Source organism: Triturus cristatus, chromosome 5_1, assembly GCF_964204655.1.
Source record: "Triturus cristatus chromosome 5_1, aTriCri1.1, whole genome shotgun sequence".
NCBI lineage: Eukaryota > Metazoa > Chordata > Amphibia > Caudata > Salamandridae > Triturus > Triturus cristatus.
Genome location: NC_140587.1, coordinates 530,472,657 through 530,498,106, shown reverse-complemented (window position 1 = coordinate 530,498,106; position 25,450 = coordinate 530,472,657).

Here is a 25,450-nt window from a genome sequence, read left to right as displayed (position 1 = left end):
TTTAAAACATATGTAGTTACTCATAAAGACACTATTGAGACAGTCATTCACTCACTAACACACCCATACACACACTCATCCACCCATACAGTCCTGCACACATGCTGTCTTCAACACATACAAAGAGTGAGTCACTCATTCATGCACCTATGCACTACGTAATACCCCCACCGAACCATGCAGACACTCAGACTGATACTCAAAAAACCCAATTAATGACCTATATAGACACCCATGTAGCTACTCACCAACCCATGCAGCCACTTATACACAAAGTGAGAGACTGATACAGATATTTACATATTTAAACATTACTCACTAAGCCATGTATTCACTATGATACACTTAATCAGTGAGTTACACAATCAATTTTTCAAAAACAAATCATCCATTTAGACACTTATATACCCATTTATTCTTCCATCGACCTTGAGATATACATATATAAAACATATTTAATTTTCAGAAAAACACACATTCACTGGATGATGTCATCAGTGATGTCATTTGAGATGCCATCAGTGATGTCATGAGTGATGTCACTGACCATGTCATGAGTGATGTAATATGTGACGTCATCAGCAGTGCATTGCGGGCGCGCGAGTTATAGTTAGCTGAACTAACTATAACGGGGGAATTTCAATGGTTTTGTACAAGTGAAAAGTCCAGCTAACTATAACACCCCTGAAACCTATGGTTTTTTCAGTGAATATATATATATATATATATATATATATATATATATATATATATATATATATATATTCCTGGATTCCGCCACTCATCCCCATTGGAAAAAATAGGACGGACCACGGTAATGTGCCTTCTTCAATTGTTTATTGTTTAGGGTGCAGGTCTTGCCATAACGTGTTTCAGCCCACCACAGGCCTTGATCACATGACATTGGATACGCGTCATCGCCGTGTTTTTAAAGTGATAAGTGCTCATATAATTACCAACACATGTGCAAACGTTTCAATAGACGTAGAAGACATTGCTGTGTTCACATTGCAGGTATTGCCTCCATTGTACATTGTTCTTATATGCAATTCAAATTTAGAAGAGATACATGTATGAACGTCCAGTAAATAACAATTAAAATGCAAATATCTTTTTAAAAGTTAATATTTTTAGAAAACACATCTCAAAGAGATTTTCATCGTGTAATCACCAAAACATCACGTTATTTACAATGCATGAAATAACGGAACCAGACGTTAAATGTACAAATTGATGTATCTTTGTTGATACCAGTGAGGCATAAGGAATATAATTTCCAATTCTAAAATGTTAAGTCTTGGGTGCCGATCACGATCCGGCAAAAACCGGGTACGAACCGTCGGACGGAGCATAATCTCCGCCCGACGCGTACCCGGTCGTCAAATTTTACAAACAAGGAATTACGATTCGCACGGGTACACCATTACCGTACGATTCGTAAAAAAGCCCAACCGAACAAAAAACACCTACCAATGCGATCCGGGAAAGCGCCGACCTGACGTCGGGACGCACGCAGCCAGCCATTCACGACCCAGGAATCACGATTCGCACCGACGTCACCCCGCACGGTGAATATTTTGCGGCAGCCAAAAACTGCCGGGAAATCAGGACGACGCGAACAAGGACCACCAGTACGCGACGGACAGACGACGCCGCGAACAAGGAGGACCAGTACGCGACGGACAGACATGGACCCGAACCTACGAGTCATCCCTGCCCTCATAGCAGTACACCTCCTCTACAGGTTACGACGCAGACGCCGCAGAAGGTCAGAATAACTAAGGGAGGGGGGAAAGTGGGGTGGGGTGGGGGTGGCACGACCAGGGCAGGCCACAAAACAACCACATGAGTCACACACCACACATGGCCTGGACATACCTGACTCCCATGCCCTGGTCACCACGAGGGGGTGGGGGCGTGTCCTGATAAGCCAGCGACCGCCACAACGGAAGTCCGTCACCACGCGAACCGGCAACACAACCAGACAGGTACGTCCCGTACCCACGCCTGAAGAGCGTGGGTACGAGTCGGACCACGCCCACACACGTCACCCCAACAATGGCGGGACGGATCGCACCCACGTGGCAAAGGCCTGGGTACGGGCCGCACAAACATCACATAGCGTGGGGACGGATATGTATGGACCCTACCCCCACCACGTATGCAAGGAGCGTACCCCCCACCCCAACAGTGTAAGTACGACCCGTACCCCCACCCGCGTATGCATGCAGCGTACCCCCCATGCCAACAGTGTAAGTACGACCCGTACCCCCACCCGCGTATGCATGGAGCGTACCCCCCATGCCAACAGTGTAAGTACGACCCGTACCCCCACCCGCGTATGCATGGAGCGTACCCCCCATGCCAACAGTGTAAGTACGACTCGAACCCCCACCCACGAATGCAAGGAGCGTACCCCCCACCCCAACAGTGTAAGTACGACCCGTACCCCCACCCGCGAATGCAAGGAGCGTACCCCCCATGCCAACAGTGTAAGTACGACCCGTACCCCCATCCGCAAATGCAAGGAGCGTACCCCCCATGCCAACAGTGTAAGTACGACCCGTACCCCCACCCGCAAATGCAAGGAGTGTAACCCCCAGCCCAACAGTGCAAGTACGACCCGTACCCCCACCCGCGTATGCAAGGAGCGTACCCCCCATGCCAACAGTGTAAGAACGACCCGTACCCCCACCCGCGGACGTACGGAGCGTACCCCCCATGCCAACAGTGCAAGTACGACCCGTACCCCCACCCGCAAATGCAAGGAGCGGACCCCCCTGCCCAACAGTGCAAGTACGACCCGTACCCCCACCCGCGGACGTACGGAGCGTACCCCCCATGCCAACAGTGTAAGTACGACCCGTACCCCCACCCGCGTATGCATGGAGCGTACCCCCCATGCCAACAGTGTAAGTACGACCCGTACCCCCACCCACGAATGCAAGGAGCGTACCCCCCATGCCAACAGTGTAAGTACGACCCGTACCCCCACCCGCGTATGCATGGAGCGTACCCCCCATGCCAACAGTGTAAGTACGACTCGAACCCCCACCCACGAATGCAAGGAGCGTACCCCCCACCCCAACAGTGTAAGTACGACCCGTACCCCCACCCGCGTATGCAAGGAGCGTACCCCCCATGCCAACAGTGTAAGAACGACCCGTACCCCCACCCACGACTGCAAGGAGCATACCCCCCATGCCAACAGTGCAAGTACGACCCGTACCCCCACCCGCGGACGTACGGAGCGTACCCCCCATGCCAACAGTGTAAGAACGACCCGTACCCCCACCCGCGGACGTACGGAGCGTACCCCCAGCCCAACAGTGTAAGTACGACCCGTACCCCCACCCGCGAATGCAAGGAGCGTACCCCCCTGCCCAACAGTGTAAGTACGACCCGTACCCACACCCGCGGACGTACGGAGCGTACCCCCACCACACCAGTGTCAGTAGACTCGTACCCTCACCTCGAATGCATTGTGCGTACCCCCACCGTGTATGTGCCAAGCGCACATATCCAGAAATCGGAGGTGTGTGTGCAGAGTCCACCCAGCAGTGCCCTGAGACAGGAGGGGTGGGTGCAGAGTCCTCCCAGCAGTGCACAGACACAGGAGGGGTGGGTGTGGAGTCCTCCCAGCAGTGCCCTGACACAGGAGGGGTGGGTGCAGAGTCCTCCCAGCAGTGCCCTGACACAGGAGGGGTGGGTGCCTATCACTCCCAGCAGTGCCCTGAGACAGGAGGGGTGGGTGCAGAGTCCTCCCAGCAGTGCCCTGAGACAGGAGGGGTGGGTGCAGAGTCCTCCCAGCAGTGCCCAGACACAGGAGGGGTGGGTGTGGAGTCCTCCCAGCAGTGCCCTGACACAGGAGGGGTGGGTGCAGAGTCCTCCCAGCAGTGCCCTGACACAGGAGGGGTGGGTGCCTATCACTCCCAGCAGTGCCCTGACACAGGAGGGGTGGGTGCAGAGTCCTCCCAGCAGTGCCCTGACACAGGAGGGGTGGGTGCCTATCACTCCCAGCAGTGCCCTGACACAGGAGGGGTGGGTGCCTATCACTCCCAGCAGTGCCCTGACACAGGAGGGGTGGGTGCAGAGTCCTCCCAGCAGTGCCCTGAGACAGGAGGGGTGGGGGCCTATCACTCCCAGCAGTGCCCTGAGACTGGAGGGGTGGGTGCAGAGTCCTCCCAGCAGTGCCCTGAGACAGGAGGGGTGGGTGCAGAGTCCTCCCAGCAGTGCCCAGACACAGGAGGGGTGGGTGCCTATCACTCCCAGCAGTGCCCTGACACAGGAGGGGTGGGTGCAGAGTCCTCCCAGCAGTGCCCTGAGACAGGAGGGGTGGGGGCCTATCACTCCCAGCAGTACCCTGAGACTGGAGGGGTGTGACACATGTGTGTGAGGCCAGAATTATCCACATGCATACTGGCTACAAGGGAACATGTCCCCATGAACTCATGTCAACAGACTCCACACACAAGTACAGTGATCACCAAGGATGCCACGATTGTCGCAGGTGGAGACATGGCTCTGCATGCATGGCCAAAGTAGAAGGGCTCCGTCACACACACAGCTCATGTAGACACAGCTCTGCGCTAAACATTGGGAACACCCTGCAGGGAAGAAAGCTGGGTACACAGAGGAAGGAATACACCCTTGGACAAGTGCACCATGCAGTAACTGCCTACATGAACAAAGAAAGTTAGCCAACACCTTGTGATGGCACACAGATCACAGGGTCCCACCAATGAGCAGTACACTACTACATATCCCACACACCCAAACCCTTACACACCACCCAAAACCATGTAGCAGCCCCACCAACACCAATACCAGCATAGCAGTAGTGTGATAATGAAAACAAAATTAAGCTTTATTCAGCAGGAGCACAATGTCCGTGGATCGCAGGCAGTTCAATCTTCACAAAGCCCATAGGGCAGTCAATGATTCTCAGCTGGATGGGGGACACAGTGGGATGCGTGTCCCCTACCTTGCCTGCACAGTCAAATGGCATCGTCTTCCACACTGGTGAGGGCATCAGGGGGGGGGGGAGCAACAGGCACCGCAGGGACATCAGGGCAAAGGGGCGGCGTTGTGGGTACAGGGATGGAGGACTCCACCACAGGGGGTGGGTCAGTGCCAAAGGCGGAGGCCAGGATGGCACTACACACCTTTGCAAGGTCCTCCAGGGAGTCCCCTGCACCCGAAGGGACCTCAGGCCCCAAGGAGGGGGGGGGGGTCAGAGGGATGGGTCGCAGCGCCACCGGGGGAGGGTGGAGACAGGGGGGGAGACTCAACCACCCTGACCGGTGACCTCCTTGACCGCTTGCGTGGTGGTGTAACTGTGGGGCTCAGGGACAGAGCGGCCATGAAGGAGTCCTTGGGGGAGATGTGGCCAGGAGAGCTGAGGGGAGGGGATTTGGAGGGAGTGGACTGGGTGGAATGCGGACTCCCACTATGGCTGCGTGTCACACGTTTGCCCCCCGACCCAGTGGGTGTGCCTACCTCACCCTGTGTGTGCGTGTCAGGAGGAGTGCGGTGGACCTTCCCTGCTGGTGTGGTGCCCGTGTCCGTTGATGTGGGTGCATGCCGACGTCTGGGTGTACGTGTGACAGGCATGGGAGTGGGAAGTGTGGATGGGGCAGGGGTAGGTGGGGGGAGGTCGCGCTGCAGGAGACCCACTGCTGCAGTCAGTGTGGAGTCGATGGACCTCAGCAAGTTGCGTTGGTCAGCCTGCGATGAATGAATGCCCTCCAAGAAAGCCTCGATGTTGGTGAGGGTTTTGCCGTGGGCATGGAGGACATTAAGGATCGCAGCCTGACCAACCTGCAGTTGCCGCTGGATGTCCACAGACTCAGCATTGGCGGCAGCAGTGGAGACAGGGGCAGGGGGTGCGGTGCCTGGCAGGAAGGAGACATGCTGTGACCGGGCACGCTGGGAAGGGACACGAGCAAGTGGGAGGCGGCTGGTGGAAACTGAGGGGGCGGTGCGAGGTGTTGTTCCGCTGTCAGCTGCTGGTGCAGCCTCCGCCCACTCGGAGACATCGTCCCCGGACCTGTCAGCTTCGTAGTCTGATGTGCCAGTCGACAGGTCCTCGGCCACACTCTCCTCCGCCTCTGTCCCACTCGATGTGCCAGACCCGATGTCACGGCTGGCACTGGTGCTCGGTCCCTCCGCCTGGTCTGTGTCCATGTCTCCCTCTGTGTCCCCCGACGATGCTGTGGGCAGGGTGGAGAGACAGAAATTATTCAGACACCTGTACACATCTGTCACATGAGTCCAATCTACATAGGTAACATTGCATGGCCTGAAAAGGAAGATCCCTAACATCTACTGAACAGGGTACCGATGTAGGGCATGAAACACACAGTTGGTTGATCCACCATGCCACTGAAATACCATGGAGAGCATGAGACAATAGCTAAACACAGGAAAAGGAGTCTGACATAGCACCCAGGCCCTGGGGACAATCCAGCACTGCATCTGCACCACACAGCGTTGGCGAAAATACCGATGACCAGGGACCATATCCATGAACTTGAGACACATGCTGCATAGGTAATGCTGAAAACATGCACAACATGACTCGGTCACTGCACATTGCGTGTGTGTCCAGGCACATCACACACTGCCCAGACCCAGCAAGTGGTAATCAGGATTTAACACATAGGCATTGCCCGCCCCAACAAGACCCTACACGAGGCAAATTGTGGAGACACAGGTGGCACCAACATCTCATGGTCTGGGTGATACACACAGGGGCAGGCAAAAAGCAAGATTGGACGCCAAACAGCCAAGGTGCGCCTGTACAAATAATGAGGTACCAGTGCCCATCCTCAGATGAGTATAACAAGACACACAGGCACTGGCAACTGTGAGTATGAAGAAGGACAATCAGGTCAGGCTGCACAGTGGACACCTGTACAAATTAGCACGTCTATATACATGGTGACAGGGGACAATGGCACAGAGCACAACTTACGCTGTAGACACTGACAGTGGCCACGTTTATGATGACACATACACCACTGAGGCAAAGGTGCCCCAGGGGACAGTAGTGGGCACGCAACTACATGCTACTGAATGGTAATGACTGCAACACACGTCACCATCCCTGCACTATGTGTATCGCACACTCATGCACATCATGTCACAGGCCACTACATAGGACATGCGCGCTGTAAGGCATGACACATGAGAGACCAACTCCCATGTCTGGAGTCAGCATCAGTGCCAACTGACATGGAACCCACATGCAGTGAACTTGACAGTGCACAGGCAAGGTCCCACAACCTGTTACACACCACCCCCACACATGATGCTACAGACATTGTTCCCGTGGACAAAGCGCCAGCCTACATTACCCTGTGAAGGAGTGACTACACACAGACCAGGGAACACATTGCAAGGAGGGGAAGGGTGGCAGGGGCACAGCGCTATACTGGGGCAAACAGGATCTGCACAGCACCTTTAAACCCTGCCAGTGGATTCATGCTACTGTGCCCTTACAAATGCCGGTGACACACAACAAACACACATGTACCTACCCCCTTCCGGCTGCTGTATCGCCTGTAAGCGCCTCTCAAGGTCTGGAAAGACCACCGGCAGCACACGCCTGTGGAGGTGGCTCAGACGGCGGCGGCCGCGGTTCTTGTGGCTCTCAGGTGAGTCCCCCAGCAGGAGCCGTGCAATCCTCCGCGTCCAGCACCGGATATCCTGCCAGCGTTTCCTCACCTGGGCCAGGCGCCGCCTCCGACCATCCACACCCCTCACGGCACTGACGGCGGTCAGCCAGATCTGCTCCTTGGCAGTGGCGCCTACCTGTGAGGAGGAACAAGTGACACCACATCAATACACCAGCCACATGTCACAGAGAGACATATGGGTACAAATTAGCTGGTAACAACAAGGCATGTCATGCAGCCAACGCATTGCACCTTTGTCATAGGGACATCATCCCCTGGTGAGGGAAAAAGCACTACGTGCCACAGTGGGTACACAGGTGGAATGATGGCAATGTCACAATCAATGATCAAGGCTCACACTGTGCATCACACCCACCCCTCCTGTCTCAGGGCACTGCTGGGAGGACTCCACACCCACCCCTCCTGTCTCAGGGCACTGCTGGGAGGACTCTGCACCCACCCCTCCTGTGTCAGGGCACTGCTGGGAGGACTCCACACCCACCCCTCCTGTCTCAGGGCACTGCTGGGAGGACTCCGCACCCACCCCTCCTGTGTCAGGGCACTGCTGGGAGGACTCCACACCCACCCCTCCTGTCTCAGGGCACTGCTGGGAGGACTCTGCACCCACCCCTCCTGTGTCAGGGCACTGCTGGGAGGACTCTGCACCCACCCCTCCTGTCTCAGGGCACTGCTGGGAGGACTCCGCACCCACCCCTCCTGTCTCAGGGCACTGCTGGGAGGACTCGGCACCCACCCCTCCTGTCTCAGGGCACTGCTGGGAGACATCAGGCACCCCCCCCCTGGGACCCCCCCGACAGTACATGGCATGTGTGTTACACCTGGACGCAATGGCAGAAGTCACAGTCACCACATAGGGACAGTCTGTGGCAGTGGCCTATGCACTCACCTGATAACCTGGTCGCCCATACAGCATGGAGTACTGTGGGAGGATCACATCCAGCAGAGCCATGTTCTCCTCCAGGGTGAATGGCTGTGTCCTCTCCACAGCCCTTGACATGGTTCCAGGGAATCAGTAGCAGCAGCTGGGTCGACGAATGCAAAGATGTGCAGGCAAGTGCTCCCTCATGGCACCTGGCTGCCTTATATGTGCCCTTCTGCCCAGTCTCATGCACAGGAGTACAGAGAGATTGGTCACTCACATTTGCATCCTATGTTTCCACCAATCCCTTCAAACCTAGCAGTCTGTGGGTTCTCGATCGGTTTCATTCTCCTGCATGATGTCAGCCCCACAAACACATTGCAACAAAGTAGACAAATCCCAACTGACTTCTGCTGTGCACCTTCCAGAACAATTTCGAATTTTGAACTTGGTCTCCATGACAACCAGCATGCATGTAGGCCTTAATACTTGTCCCCTATGTAATTTGGAGCATCACACACAGGTACGGTGCGTGTGGGGGCCCTAGGGCACCCCAAATGCATGGCAACGGCCCGTACATGCATGCCTAGGCTCTCCATCACTTTTGGTCTGCACGCGTATGCGTACCCGTAGTGGTACAGACCGTACACTCGCATCTACGCTCTCTATCACTATGGGTCTGCACGCGTATGCGTACCCGTAGTGGTACGGACCGTACACTCGCATCTACGCTCTCTATCACTATGGGTCTGCACGCGTATGCGTACCCATAGTGGTACGGACCGAACACTCGCATCTACGCTCTCTATCACTATGGGTCTGCACGCGTATGCGTACCCGTAGTGGTACGGACCGTACACTCGCATCTACGCTCACTATCACTATGGGTCGGCACGCGTATGCGTACTCGTAGTGATAGTGAGCGTAGATGCGAGTGTACGGTCCGTACCACTACGGGTACGCATACGCGTGCAGACCCATAGTGATAGAGAGCGTAGATGCGAGTGTACGGTCCGTACCACTACGGGTACGCATACGCGTGCAGACCCATAGTGATAGAGAGCGTAGATGCGAGTGTACGGTCCGTACCACTACGGGTACGCATACGCGTGCAGACCCATAGTGATAGAGAGCGTAGATGCGAGTGTACGGTCCGTACCACTACGGGTACGCATACGCGTGCAGACCCATAGTGATAGGGCCGTACACTCGCATCTACGCTCTCTATCACTATGGGTCTGCACGCGTATGCGTACCCGTAGTGGTACGGACCGAACACTCGCATCTACGCTCTCTATCACTATGGGTCTGCACGCGTATGCGTACTCGTAGTGGTACGGACCGTACACTCGCATCTACGCTCGCCATCACGATGGGTACACATACGGCAGCACTCCCACAGTGATTTGGGAACATGCACAGGCCCTCTCAGCAGCAGTACGGCGGATTTTACACATCACTGTGGTGATAGGCGACACACATGTAGGAATAGGGCGGACATACTTGTCCATGGATGGACATACTTGTCCAGGAATGGACATCAAGGCATCGTCTGTGCATTACCACATGTGTGGGGCACAGGTGTCACAGGCTGTGATGTGGAACATGCCTCCTGAGTGGAGAAGGCACCAGATGTATGATGAGATGTGTACATGTGTACTGTGTGAGGGTGCAATGTGTGCCAGGCATGCCCTTGACTCCTTTGACATGTGTGCATGTGGGACTGCGCACTTGGGGTGAGCGTCACTGGCATGGCACGGACACCAACACACGGAAGTGTCCCATTATGCCCGGTACAGGGGTCATGACACATGACTCATCACTACCCACAGTGCACAATGTGACTATGCCATATATGTGTCCGGGATTTACATCGGGTTGATGTTGTAGCACCCTCAAAAGCTGCAGCCGTTGCAGCAACCAACATGTGGCTGTCATTGTCATTGCACACTGTTCCCAACACCATGCCACATGTGTTATCGGATGTGAGGTGCACATGTATGCAAGGGACACGGAGTAGCGTGACAAGGCCATGTCAGCAAACTCACAAGGAATGTGTGGGGAGTCATGACATGTGCACCTTCATGGCAAGGTGTGTGGGCTGGACTAGTGTAATGTCATGTGACCTGTGGCTCAAGTGTTCCGCTGCCAGTCTCTGCAATCGGCATCACACTTCTGCTAATGTGTGGGTGTATGTCACTCCTGTCTTGCGTCGGGCAGTGCACTTGCACTGGGACACAGCTATTTTCATGGCGTGGCATGGGGAGGTTCTCAATCACCGTGTGTAGCTGGGTCTTGGAAGGAGTGTCACCTTGCATCCATACGTGTCCTGGGCATGTAGCACATGCCTGACTCCCTATGTGGCATGTGTGTATTGCCAGATTTACATGTGCTCAGTAGACATGAGTTGTTCTCGTAGTGCACTCACTCTTCCTTGTCACTTCCAAATTACTGCAGAGCGCCTCCTGTTGCCCGAAGAATTCCAGACTTGGCCACCATGCAGGAGAATGACACGATCCGGCTCTACCGCTTCACCCAACCGTTGATTCTGGAGCTGACGGCGAGACTGGCACCACACCTGCAACCGCAGCACAGGTATCCTACGGCACTGACACCCCAGCTGAAGGTAATGGCTGCCCTACATTTCCTTGCCACGGGTACCTTCCAATATACCATAGCTCATGTTGGTGGCATGTCCCAGAGCATGTTCAGCGGTGTGCTGCATGATTTCTTGGAGGCCATGTTGATTCACCTGGATGACTTCATCAAGTTCCCAACCCCTGAACAGATGACTGAGGTCAAGCGTGGTTTCTATGCCCTGGGAGGGATGCCCCATGTCATTGGGTCCATAGATGGGACACATGTAGGTTTGGTACCACCACACGCACGGGATGTGGCGTACCGCAATCGGAAGCACTACCACTCCATCAATGCCCTTGTGGTGTGTCTGTCCAACATGGTGATTTCACATGTCTGTGCTCGTTTTCCAGGATCAGCACACGATGCCTACATCATGAGGCGTAGCGGGATGCCTGATATGATGATGCAGCTGCGCAACGAACGGGCATGTGTTGTTGGTGGGTACAGTCTGTCTGTCCTGTATTCTGTTTGGCCGAGCAGCACTACCGCTTCGCCAGTTCTAACGATATCCATGTGCTTTCCATTTAGGGGACGCTGGCTATCCCAACATGCCTTGGCTGCTGACACCTCTCCGCAACCCCATCACGCCGGCCCAGCTCCGCTACAACACCGCCCATGGCCGGACAAGGCAAGTCATAGAGAGGACGTTTGGCATGCTGAAGAGCCGATTCAGGTGCCTCCACAAGACCGGCGGCGCACTCCCATATGCCCCGGCGAAGGTCTGCAAGATCTTCATGGTCTGCTGCATGCTGCACAACATGGCAGTTGAAAGAGCTGTGCCACTCATCCTGAATCAACATGACGAGGACCATCCACCCGTGGAGGACGAAGGGCTTGGCAATGGGGCTAGTGATGTGGAGGATGTGGAGCCGCAAGAGGACATCCGGACTCGGCTCATACGCGACTTCTTTGCTTAGTGGTGAGTACCAGTGTCTGAGTGTGCACGCCTTGGTCCCCGTGTGGCATGTGTTGTGATGCGTGTCTCCACCTGCATGTATGGCACGTGAGTCAGAGGTGTGTGTGGGTGTGTCACTGGAGTGATGGTGGCAGTGATGGTAGTATTTCCACACTCATAATTGTGACCTAGCATGTTGTCATCCATACATGTGTCGAGTCAATGCACATGCAAGTGGCTGTGCTTTTTGTGGCTGACTTCTTGTGTGTCTCTCTTCCCCAGGTACCTGCGCATGCCGTCTTCTGGTTGCATTGTTGTGGCACTGCTATTCCTCATGGACATGGCATCGTGGGCTGACTCAGCGTTATAGGCACGGACACGTTTGGAAGTCTCCATGGGGTAAGGGATGCATCTGGGGTGTATTGGGTGTGGCAGTTGTTCACGATGTGTGCACACTGCCCCGGTCGGGGTTTGGTTCCTCTGCAGACATGTGGCATCCCCATGGGACACGACATGCAGCTTGGTACACCTGAATAGATGGGCTGCCTGGTTGTCAGTCATCAGTGATGGGATAGTGAATTGTGATGAAGGCATCAATGTGTGTGACACTGCCCTCGGACACATACGGTTAACATTGTCTTGACATGGCGTGGGATTCCCACATCAGCGGATGTATGGTGTATGGCAGTCTCTCCGTGAGCAGCTGTGGGTATTTAGCTGTTATCCGACACTTGTGTGCCAGTTCCATGGCTATCACGCATTTGTGCTGCAGAAGGGGGGTGCCAGTGTTGGAGCCACATGTTACTCCACATGATGTGTTCATGTGTACTTCAAGTTGCCTCTGCAATCCCAAACACATGACTATTAAAGGTGTCCCTATGCCTCCAAGGTGCCTCTTCTCAGTCAATGCTGGTGTGTTGCCACGGTGCATCCTGCATGTCTGGCATGGTATTCCCTGATTGTGGCTATGTGTCAATGTGTCGAGTGGCAAGATGCAAGCTGTGTGTGTGTGCTGAGACTGTGTAATGTGTATGATGTCCATGACTGTGTGGGTATTGTGACATGTGCCATCCCCATGCATCCAACGTTGTCCATGACCCCATTCTCTGCATCCACCGGACTCAAGCTTGCAGGACATGGTTCTGCCACCTGTCTACACGTACCTGGGTGCCCCCCAGGACACGGGCCAGGATCCCTGACCTCTGCGCATGACTGTTGCTGTACTCAATGTGTCTGTCAGCACGGTTGTTCGGCCACCCCCTCAGCTGGTTCTGACCATCACGGGTGTGTATGGTGCTCCATGTCTGTCTTGCCTAGAAAACTGTGACCCATGTGTCCTGTGCCAGACTCAGGCCCCAGGGTGTGGATGGTTGAAGTGAACAGATGACTCAGGCATGTCTAGACTGTACAAGACACATGTTAGGTAATAATGCTACCAGCAGGCATCTACTCTTAATAGTGTGATTTATTATTGTGGGGGGGGGGCAAAGTGAGGGCCTTTCCGGGATTAGGGAATCCAAAGTTCAGTAGGGGAGTTGGTGTCCTTGCCATTGGAAATCCTCAGAGTCCATGCCACAGTCTTTGTCAACATTGGTCAGCCAGTGACCAGCAGGGCCATGTGGCAGAGAATGTCTCTTGATGCTGTGATGCTGTTGCTCCAGTGGGCCAGGTGCCAGGCCAGGTGTCCTGGGAGATGGTGATGTAGCAGCCACCCTCACGGTCCTTTCCGTGGACGACCCGGCTTCCTGCGGGGAACCTCAGCAGCAGGCCGTGACGACGTCTGGGATGCTCCGTCGGATGTTTCCTCCTCCTCCTCATGATCCCTCCCTGTGGGTGGTGATGTTCTCCGCCTTCTGGCACAGGGAGGGTCGGCCATGGTGTCGGCCATCCGACGGAGTTCAGCGTGAATCCCCTGGGACGCCGTCACTTGCTGAGCCTGTCTGTCCTCCATCCTCCGTTGGTGTAGCTGTAGACAGGCTATTAGCTCCGCATGTTGCTGGGCCTGCTGGACCTTGATCCCCTCGAGGACGGACACAACCTGGGCCATGCCCGTGGTGTCCTGCCGGTATGAGTCCAGGATGTTACGGACATGGGAAAATACCGGATCCCCAGCCAACTGGTCAGGCTCGCGCCTCCGCCGTCCTCCACTCCCGCCACCCCTGCCCACTTGCGTCTGGCCTGCACTTGTGGGCACATGGGGTCTCCGGGACCCCTGAGGGGTGGCATTGGCGTTGTCGCCTGCCTCCTCCTGGGTGCCCGGGACACCGTGTCCCTCCTGGCGAGCCTGGCTGCATTGTGGTGTTGGGGCAGGGATCCTGGGTGTCTCCTGGGATGTGGCAGGAGTGGGGGTGGTGGTTGGCACGGTTGTACCTGACGCAGGTGCTGCAGGTGGTTGGACACCAGAGGGGCCAGGTCGGTCGGGGTCGTCCGCAGAGTGGTGAGAGTGGTCGCTGCCGGTGGGATCGGTCTCCTGCAGATCCGGGTCCTGTGAGTGTTCCCCCCCAGTGTTGGGGGGTGCAGCACGACGTTGACCTGTGTGTGAGAGAGACAATGTTAATTTGGATCCATGCAACATCCATGTTTCATCCGTTACAAAGTTGGCACATTTCCTCTTGGAATTAGGATCTGTCTTGCATTCCACTCACAGTGCACTTGTGCATGTGTGTGTCCCTTGGGCACCAATTTGGCCCCTTTCACTATGTGTGGCACAGTCTTACTTGCTGCGTCAAGTGTGACTGCAGTCAGCAGTGGAGTGTGCATGTGTGCCGAGCTATGCATTTGCGCCTTCCTTGTAGCACTGTACATGTGCACATGGAGTGGATCCACACACTTATATGATGCAGGTGGCTGTCCTTGTGCTCGTGTACAGGTTGTAACATGGCCCTGCGTTTTGCCATGATGAAGAGGGGGGGTTCTGGCACTGGCCACCCTTGTCTACATGCACGCAGTCCACCTGCTGACGAGCAGACATTCACACACACCAAAGGACTGATTTGCTCTCCCTGTGTCTCCCTCCCTCTCTGTCCCCCTCTCCCTCCCTCTGTGTGTCAGCCTCCTCCCTGTGTCCATCTTCCTGTGTCTCCCTCTCTCTCAGTCCCCCTCTCCCTCCCTCTCTGTACCCCTCTCCCACCCTCTGTGTCCCCCTCTCCCTCCCTCCGTGTGTCAGCCTCCTCCCTCTGTCCGTCTCCCTCCCTCTCAGTCCCCCTCTCCCTCCCTCCCTGTCCCCCTCTCCCACCCTCTGTGTCCCCCTCTCCCTCCCTCCGTGTGTCAGCCTCCTCCCTCTGTCCGTCTCCCTCCCTCTCAGTCCCCCTCTCCCTCCCTCCCTGTCCCCCTCTCCCACCCTCTGTGTCCCCCTCTCCCTCCCTCTGTGTGTCAGCCTCCTCCCTCTGTCCGTCTCCCTCCCTCTCAGTCCCCCTCTCCCTCCCTCCCTGTCCCCCTCTCCCACCCTCTGTGTCCCCCTCTCCCTCCCTCCGTGTGTCAGCCTCCTCCCTCTGACCGTCTCCCTCCCTCTCAGTCCCCCTCTCCCTCCCTCTCTGTCCCCCTCTCCCTCCCTCTGTGTCCCCCTCTCCCTCCCTCCGTGTGTCACCCTCTGTCACCTTGGCCCAGCTTCCTGGGCACACACTGTTAGCAGATCTTTGAGTGGCCCTTGGCCTGTTGATGTGAGTTTGTTTCTGATCTCCAGGCACCCATTTTGTCTGCTGTGTGTCTGTGCGCTGCTGCTGTGGTGGTGTGTGCTGCCACTCTTTCACACTGTTGGCTGTTCATTAGCTGCTGTCATGTGCAAAACAGTGCCTTCACCCCCATGTGTTGATGCAAGGCGTCCGCCATTTGCTGGCAAGTCATTCCTGTGTTGGGACACAGTGTTTGTCTGGCTGTGACCTAGGCCATATGGGCAGAGGGCATTGTTGTCTGCTTTGGAGTCGCACTATGTGATTCTTGGTGCCCAGCCTCCCGCCATCCGGGTTACCGTGTCATGTGTTGTTGTCTTCTGTGGCCTGTGACTTGACATTGTCCAGCTGGGTGCATGGGGCATGGTGGCAGCAGTGGCATGTGCCTGCTCATGGAGTGTGGTTGAGTAATGCGATGGCTTGTGGTGGTTGCGTGCCTGTTATTAATTTTGGTTGTGGTTGCAGTTCCCCCCATGTGAGGTGCGTTGTTTGTGTACTCACCCGGGTCTCGGAGTCCTTCTACTCCTTCAACTGCCTCCACCGGCAGTATGGCCATCACCCTCTCCTCCCAGGGATGGTACTGTACGGCTCTGCGGGAGGGCCCTCCTCCGGTGGCGTTGGCCTGGTCGTGTTCCTCCTGCCTCTTGGCTCTGACCCTCCTCCGCAGATCGTACCACCTGTTCTGGCAATCCTGCTTGGTCCTCCTGGTGTCCGCAACAGCATTCACAGCATCGACGATGGTCTGCCACATGGCTGTTTTGGCTGCCTGGCTGGTGCTTCTGACCAATGTTCCAAAGATCTGTGGCTCGACTCTGAGGATTTGATCAACAAGGACCTCCAACTCTCGGTGACTGAACTTTGGATTCTTGGTAGTGGGCATGGTGAGGGGTGTGGGTGGGGATGGTGTGGGTGTGGGGGGGGTGTGGATGTTGGGGGGGGGGGTGTGGATGGTTGTGTGTGTGTGTGAATGTGATGAGAGGGAGTTTGTGAGGGTGGTCGTGTGAAGGTGTGCAAGTGTAAGGTGTGGTGTAGCTTGTAGTCTGGTTCTGTGGTGTCTGGCAGCAGTGAGTCTGTTGCAAAGGCTCATGGTTTGTGTGTGTGGGCCCTTTTTATTGGTCCATGGGTGGGTGTGGCAGTTTTTGAATTTTGGGTGGGTGTGTTATAAGGAGTGGTGGTGTATTGGGCCTCTGTTTGTTTTTGGCAGTTGCAGGTCAGTGATTGTGTTATTTTAGTGGTTGTTGGCCATGTTTAGTGGCTGTGTGCCTTTCGAATGGTGTATTCTTGTGTTGTTTTATTTTGTCCTGGTTGTGTACGTGCGTTTTGAGCGTGTGTACGGTGTGTACATGGGCCATTTGGTTGTACGATTTTGTCCTTGTGTGTGGCTTTGTAAGACTCGTACATGCGGTTGTGATGTTGGGGCATGGGGTGCGCTCCGTACTTAGGAGGTTGTGTTGGGGGTGCGCCAGGAACGTACTGGGGTGGGGGTACGACTGGAACGTACTGGGGTGTAGGTACACGGGGGGTACGACACGTACAGGGGTGGGGGGTGTACATTGACGGTGGTACGACACGTACTGGGGTGGGGGGGTGTACATTGACGGTGGTACGACACGTCCTGGGGTGGGGGTACGACTGGAACGTACTGGGGTGTAGGTACACGGGGGGTACGACACGTACTGGGGTGGGGGGGTGTACATTGACGGTGGTACGACACGTACTGGGGTGGGGGGGTGTACATTGACGGTGGTACGACACGTCCTGGGGTGGGGGTACGACTGGAACGTACTGGGGTGTAGGTAGACGGGGCTATGACACGTACTGGGGTGGGGGTTCGACTGGAACGTAATGGGGTGTACCTAGACGGGTGGGGGTATACATATACGGGGAGTACGTGTCGGACGTACGGGGGCTGGGGGGAGTGTTGGGCGCGTATGCGGGCACATGTCTCCATGGTTGCTGTAGGAGTTCGGTGCGGACGGTGTTTTTTCCATACGGTTGTAACCTCGGACGCACGGGATGGATCGTGATTCCTCGGTCGGACTTGGATTTTCACGTTTGTACGGTAAATCGTCCGAGGACGTGTCGGACACATTTTCCGACCCGAGGACGTGTGGGGAATGATTCCCAGTGCGGTTCGTATGGACTTTTTACCATGCGAATCGTGATTGCCAGTTCGTACGGCACTTGTACGATTCGTACGGTAAAAAGACCCGATACGAGTCGCACGGGGGAATTTTTTACCGGATCGTGATCGGCACCTTGGTCTATAGCAGATAAAGTGCTTGTGCAAAAGTGTATGTGCAAAAATGGCAGAATAAAGTGCTAGTAAATTTTCATATATAAATAAATATTGGGCTGAGTAGCAATTCAACATCCCATGTTGGATATGGGTAACCCTTTAATGTTTGTACATGTATAGTGCAGCAGGATCTAGAGCCCTATATCGCCGCACTGTACCAAACTGATTGGTTATTGCAATCACGGTCTAAATACCCGTATGTGCCCTGATTTGTATATGAGCTAGGAGTGCATCAAGGAATTGTTATAGTACAAAGATCCAATAAATACATAAATACCTCAATAAATAGAAAAAATGAATAGTTAGATGATTAAATAGATTGTTAAATAGATGGTTAAATACTCAAACATCCAAATATAAAAACTTAAAAATGTACGCATGTGTGTAAATCCACATATCATAATATCATATATAAATAGATATACAATAAAATGTGTAAAATAGATACATATAAAATTATTAATCCTAATAAAAATATGTATAGGTATTAAAACATGCGTGGCTTATATATATTCATGTTTGCTAAAAAGGTACATGTAAAGAAGTATATGTCATATTGGATCATATATAAATTGCAGGGAACATCTACAGATGCAGACAAGAATGAAACCGGAAGGACTATGCATAATTTGTGAACACTATTGATAACTCGATAAATTCTGTGCACGTACACATCAGTGTAGACAGGTGTGTAAGCTCCATAATATTTAGGCCACCAGGGTTTTTGGAATCTAGTTCTAGTATGTATTTACTTACTAGTTTCCTTAATTTACATTCACGATCCCCTCCTCTCCTGCTTGCTGGTACAGAATCAATTACATGTTATGTTTATCCCGGAAATGGCTGGCCACAGGATAAGTATTGTCCTGGTTCGTTATGGCCCGTATATGTTGCAGTATCCGTTTGTGAGCAGGTCGCTTTGCACTGCCAACATACTGGAGATTGCATGGACAAAACAAAATGTATACTGCATATTCAGTTTTGCAGGTAAGGAGTTTGGAAATAGTGTGTTGTTTAGAACTAAATGGTGTCATATAGGTTAAGGTATTAACCCCTAGCTGGCAGGCCTTACAGCTCTTGCATTTGTAGAACCCCTTATGCGTTTGCAAACATGATGTTCCTTCTAGTAGTTCAGGACTGGTCTTCACCAATTCATCTCGCATAGAGGGTTCCCTACTATACGTGATTGATGGTTTACCAGGAAGAGTTGGTCCAATGATCATATCACTTGTTACAAGAGGCCAATTTTTGTTAACGATGGACTGAATCTGTTTATATTGCCTATTGTATTCTGTGATAATCCTGAAACCTATACTGGGTACCAGATCCTTAGTAGTACAAAGTTGTACACCCTTGTCTAGTAATTGTGCACGGGGTAATTTTATAGATTTTGTGATGGCGCTGTTGACAATCTTGTGTGAGTAACCCCTGTCCAGGAATCTCTCTTTGTATTCAATCTAAGCAGCCAATAGGTCACTGTCCTCACTGTGTATACGTCGTAGCCTCAACATTTCTCCATACGGGATACTATTGATAAGGTGATGTGGATGGGAACTACTAGCATGTAATGTTGAGTTCCCCGCTGTCGCCTTCCTGTACAATTTGGTTTTAATTTTGTTGTTGTCTATATAACCAAAGTATCTAAAAAGCTGACTTCAGTGGGACTAATGGTAGCTGTAAATCTTAAATTAAGATTGTTCTGATTGACGGCTTCAATAAATTCATTGGCCTCGTCATGTGTGCCCTTCCAAACTACCAGAAGGTCATCTATATATCGTAGCCATAATCTGACATTCCTGGTAATGCATATTGTGTGTTGTTTCCCGAGGACCAGCTCCTCCCACCAGCCCATTAACAAACAGGCATAGCTAGGGGAGAAACTGGCCCCCATGGCAACACCTTGTATCTGCTGGTACAGTATGTTGTTGAATATAAAGATATTGTTTGATAAGCAGAACATAAGCATTTCATTGTGGGTCACAGTATTTGTAGTCTTATTTGTCAGATAATAAGTTAATGCATGTACCCCATCATCGTGTCTTATACAGGTATACAGTGAACAGACATCAATAGCAATTAATAAATATTCTTGTTCCCATGCAAATTTGGATAGTTTCATAAGAAAATCACTAGTTTCTCTCACATATGAAGGCAGGGTTTTTACTAAATCCTGGAGAAAGTAGTCTATGTATTGTGACATGTGCTCCAATAGGCTACCAATTGCAGATATTATGGGTCTGCCAGGGGGATTCACTGGGTCCTTGTGCACTTTAGGTATAAAGTAAATAGTGGGTACCACAGGGTTCTTGTTCTTTAAAAAATCATGTTCCCTCTTGTGTTAACAGACCCTTCATTTTCCATAGGGCTAAATTCTTGTAATGTTTTGTATACATTTCTTTCAAAGTTGACATGCTGCATCTCGCATAGCAGGACCGGTCATTCAGTTGAGAGTAGGCTTCCTTAAGGTAATTGTCTTTTGTCAAAATGACAATGTTTCCCCCTTTATCGGAGTTGTGTATTACCAAGTCCTTGTTTGTTTGTAATGTGGAGATATTTCTCGATATTTGGTGTTTTGCCTGTTGTGGGTGATTTTCCCTTTTTGCACTTTCAGGTTTAGTAGTTTTACTTCACTCACCACATTTTCATGGAAAATATTGATCGAGTCTTTCAACAAAATAGGGTTGAAGGTGGACTTAGGTTTAAAAGCGGTGGGGGTTACTGTCGTCACTTTGTTAGGACTTCCCTGTGTATTTACTTGATTTGCAATGTTGGTGCCTACTCCCCACATATCCTGTATTTCATTAATTAAATTTATATCGGATTGCATTACATTAGATGCCAGATCTTCTAATGAATTTCCTTGAATGGATTCACTAATGTCATCAGTTTGTTTGGTATTTAAAAGAAAATGTTTTTTCAATTTCAACTTCCTAACGGCCTTGTAAATGTCCAACCTCAAATTGGAATAGTTAAAGTTCTTAGCCGGACAGTATGATAGACCCAGACTTAGTATTTGCATATCTTCTTCACTAATTTGTACATTCGTCAGGTTCATGATCATATTGTTTCTCATGGCGTTCGGGTGGCATTTTATCTTCTCTTTCGCCAACCTGCATTGCCTCTTTTCCACTCGTTTCTTGCAGGCTTGTCGTCGTTCTTTTCTGGTCCCATTTCGAAGGATGCCTGGTTGTTTCTGTTTGTGCGTGGTCGGAGATTCTGTCTCCGATCGGTTACTAAAAAACCCACTTCATCCACCAATGATATCTTTTGTCCTATATACATATATATATTCACTGAAGAAAACCATAGGTTTCAGTGACATTATAGTTACAAATTAGCATTTAAAAAACCTTTGCAATTCACTGAAAAAACCATAGGTTTCAGGGACGTTATAGTTAGTTGCACATTTCACTCATACAAAACCATAGAAATTTGGCCGTTATAGTTAGTAGAGCTAAATATAACTCGTGCCCCCGCAATGCAGTGTTGATGACGTCACATATTACATCACTCATGACATGGTCAGTGACATCACTGATGACATCTCAAATGACATCACTGATAACATCATCCAGTGAATGTGTGTTTTTGTAAACTTTAAATATATTTTATATATGTTAATGCCAAGGTGTATTGAAGAATGAGTTGGTGTATACGTGTCTGGGTGGAGGATTTAATAGGTGTGTGACTGACTGTATACGTTAGTCATTAAATGTCTCTTACTGAATGCATGGGTTAGTGACTAAACTGTGTGAATATCTGTATCAGTCTCTCAGTTGTTGTATAAGCTGCTGCATGGTTTGATGATTAGGTACATGACTGTCTATATGGCTTACTTAATGGTAGAATAAGTATTAGTATGGGTGGGTCAGTGTTTGTGTGTATAGGTGGGTGGGCAGTGTGTAACTTTTTGCCAACATGTGTGAGTGGCTAATTTACTAGGTGTATGGGTTCAATAGTGCATGTGGAAATAGCTGTTTCGGTGAGTGTGTATGTGTATCACTGTGTTGGTGAGTGAATGTATATCTCACTGGTATATGTGTGAATAACTACATATGTGAAAGGCAGTATATATGAGTGTTGGAGTATATAAATGACTCTATGTGATAGTGAGTAATTGTGAGAGTGGCTGTATAAATGAGTGTGTGCTTGTGTCAGTGATTGAATAAGAGAGTCAGTATATGTTACTATTTGTATGAATAGGTTAGATACTGAATGTATAACTGTATAGGTGAGTAAACGGCAGTGTTATAGATTCTTTACATGACTAGCTACGTGTATCAATAACTCTATGGATGAGTGACGGCGTATAAGTGTTTGTATAGGTGTATGAGTACATATAATAGTGTTATATTGATGAGTGACTGCATGTATGAGTTACTGTATGGGTGAATGAATGAATGTGTGTCTATAACTAGGAAGTAGTCAGTGGGTATATAGTAACTGCTATTGATTTGTCTATGGTTTAGAAAATGGTAGTCAGTATTTTAGAGTGGGTGTATCAAAGGTTAGATTAGGGTGTGAAGAGGTGCATCAAATTATCACGTGAATGATGTCATCAGTGATGTCATTTAATATGTCATCAGTGATGTCACTGACCATGTCATGAGTGATGTAATATGTGACGTCATCAGCAGTGCATTGCGGGGGCGCGAGTTCTATAACGGCCGAAATTCTATGGTTTTGTACGAGTGAAATGTGCAACTAACTATAACGTCCCTCAAACCTATTGTTTTTTCCGTGTCTTTCAAAGGTTTTTTAAATGCTAATTTGTAACTATAACCTCCCTGAAACCTATGTTTTTTTCAGTGAATTTCAAAGGTTTTTAAAATGATAATTTGTAACTATAACTTCCCTGAAACCTATGTTTTTTTTAGTGAATTTCAAAGGTTTTTTAAATGCTAATCTCTAATTATAATGTTTATTAAACCTATGGTTTTTTCAGTGATTTTAAATTATCATACCATTTTCAACCTGGTGAAAACAGGCAATATCGCAAGTTTTCCAGAAATAGCTCCCGCAAAAAAAATTGCCACAAATGAGAGCAACAACTAACATAAATAATATGCAGAGTAGGCGTTCCTGTGCAAAAATAACACGAAAACACCAGCTCCTGATATTTTCAACAAGCAGCCAAATCTGCGGTGCGATTCAAAAACAGGCGATAAGCTGTGTTAGTAGTAGGAATGTACCATCTGCCTTTTACTGGTGTAAAGTAGGATGACTACCTACAGCGTGAAAGGGAGACCAGCCCAGAAACACATCCGAAGACCAACACATGTCAAGGAGCTACTGATCATGCACCTCCGACACCCAAGAAGGCCACAAAACCCACTGCCACCACCCTCAGGACCTCCTCACTGGACCACCCCCCTACTACCACCGAGGCAGCACACAACCGGACAGTGGACCTTCCAAAAATGGCATGGCCCCTAAGCCACACAATAGGTGAATGTTGGGAGATGTAGCAACCAAGCATGTGTGAAGGACACAAGTCACCCACCAATAACAATGCCCACAATACCAAGTGTAGCGTGGATGTGCTGGACAGACCTCACTATGCAGAGCACAAACCTCTCCATGTGTACATATACTGCTGGTGCTTGTAGTGTTGTGGACAGTGGACACAACCATGTTACCTCAGGCAGTGGGGAAGATCTTGGTCATGTACCTGTATCATCATCCCCAGTAAGCGGAAGAGCAGTGGGCTGGTCCAACATATGCCACTCCAGCGTGAATAAATAGGCCGGGACTCTGGGCGTGGTTCACTTGTGTGAAAGCCAACGCGTATGCCAGTGCAGAGGCCCTCACCCAGCCAAGTAGCTGCCGCCATATCTGCCTGCCTCCTCGACACACACCCCCTGCGAACACAGCGGCACAGCACCGCAGACTTATTTCTGTACAGACTACTGCCTTCAAACTACACTGAAGACAGCAGGGCTCACAATTCAGATGGAGTGGTGATTGCAGATGATGCAGTCCTGTAGGCGAGATACATTCCTCCCAGTGCGGCCTGCCCGGACCCGACCCGCCCGGCTGTGTACACGCTGAGCGCCAGAGGTACCACTAACTCAGTGCACCACAAGTCACTGCCACGTGGCCTTACTAAAGCAGAATGAATTAGACAAAAGACGTTGCTACCAGTGTGGCCCGCCCACACCACGCATCATCGCAGGGTGCGCACACGCTGAGTGCTTCAGGTGCCACTAACTCACTACACCACAAGTCATCGCCACGTATCATTACTGAGGCAGAATTCATTAGACAAAAGACATTGCTACCAGTGCGGCCGGCCCGGACCACACATCATCGCAGGGTGCGCACACACTGAGTGCTTCAGGTGCCACTAACTCAGTGCACCACAAGTCACCGCCATGTGTCCTTCCTGAGGCAGAATTCATTAGACAAAAGACATTGCTACCGGTGCGGCCCGCAAGGACCATGCATCATCGCAGGGTGCACACACGCTGAGTGCTTCAGGTGCCACTAACTCACTGCACCACAAGTCATCACCACATAGCCTTACATCATCGCAGAGTGCGCACACGCTGAGTGCTTCAGGTGCCACTAACTCACTGCACCACAAGTCATCGCCACTTATTAAGGCAGAATTCAGTAGGCATAAGACATTTCTCCCAGTGCAGCCCGCTCGGACGACGCATCATCGCAGGGTGCGCACGCGCTGGTTGCTTCAGGTGCCACTAACTCAGTGCACAACTTATCATCGCTGGCTACACACACGCTGAATTGCCAATAACTGTGCAGCTCTACTGAACGCCACATGGCTGTGGGCCCTTGCTGATCGCTGCCTCTGGCCTACACTGCGGTCAGCACAGCTCACAATTAAAATTGAGTGTTTACAGAGTCCAGTAGGCAACTAACTACAATGTCTTCGAAACCTAAATAATATCCTTTTAGTATCCTTGCTTTAAGAACTTTTTTGATATCAATTATAGCTTTAGTACAATCACGAAATGTATCTTGCAAGTCCAAAGGAACACTGAATGGCAGTCTAAACTGCGGCCAGCAGAGGTCACAGTTTGAATTCCGTCTTGATTCATGAATTTTAGAGTCCAGTAGGCAACTAACTATAACGTCCCTGAAACCTACACATTTCGACAATGTATTCCATACATATTTCATCTTTTGTTACCTACACTGCGGTCAGCAGAGCTCACAATTTACATTGAGACATGGTTTATTAATTGCAGACAGAATTGTACTCTATGTCCTCGGATCTTGTCAAGAGGAAGTGACAAAAAGCATTCCTCGATGTCTGTGCTGACTACTGCCTTCCATCTACTTTGCGGATAGCAGAGTTCACAATTAACATCGAGTCGCAATTGCAGATGACGCAGTCCAGTAGGCAAGAAACATTGCTCCCAGTGT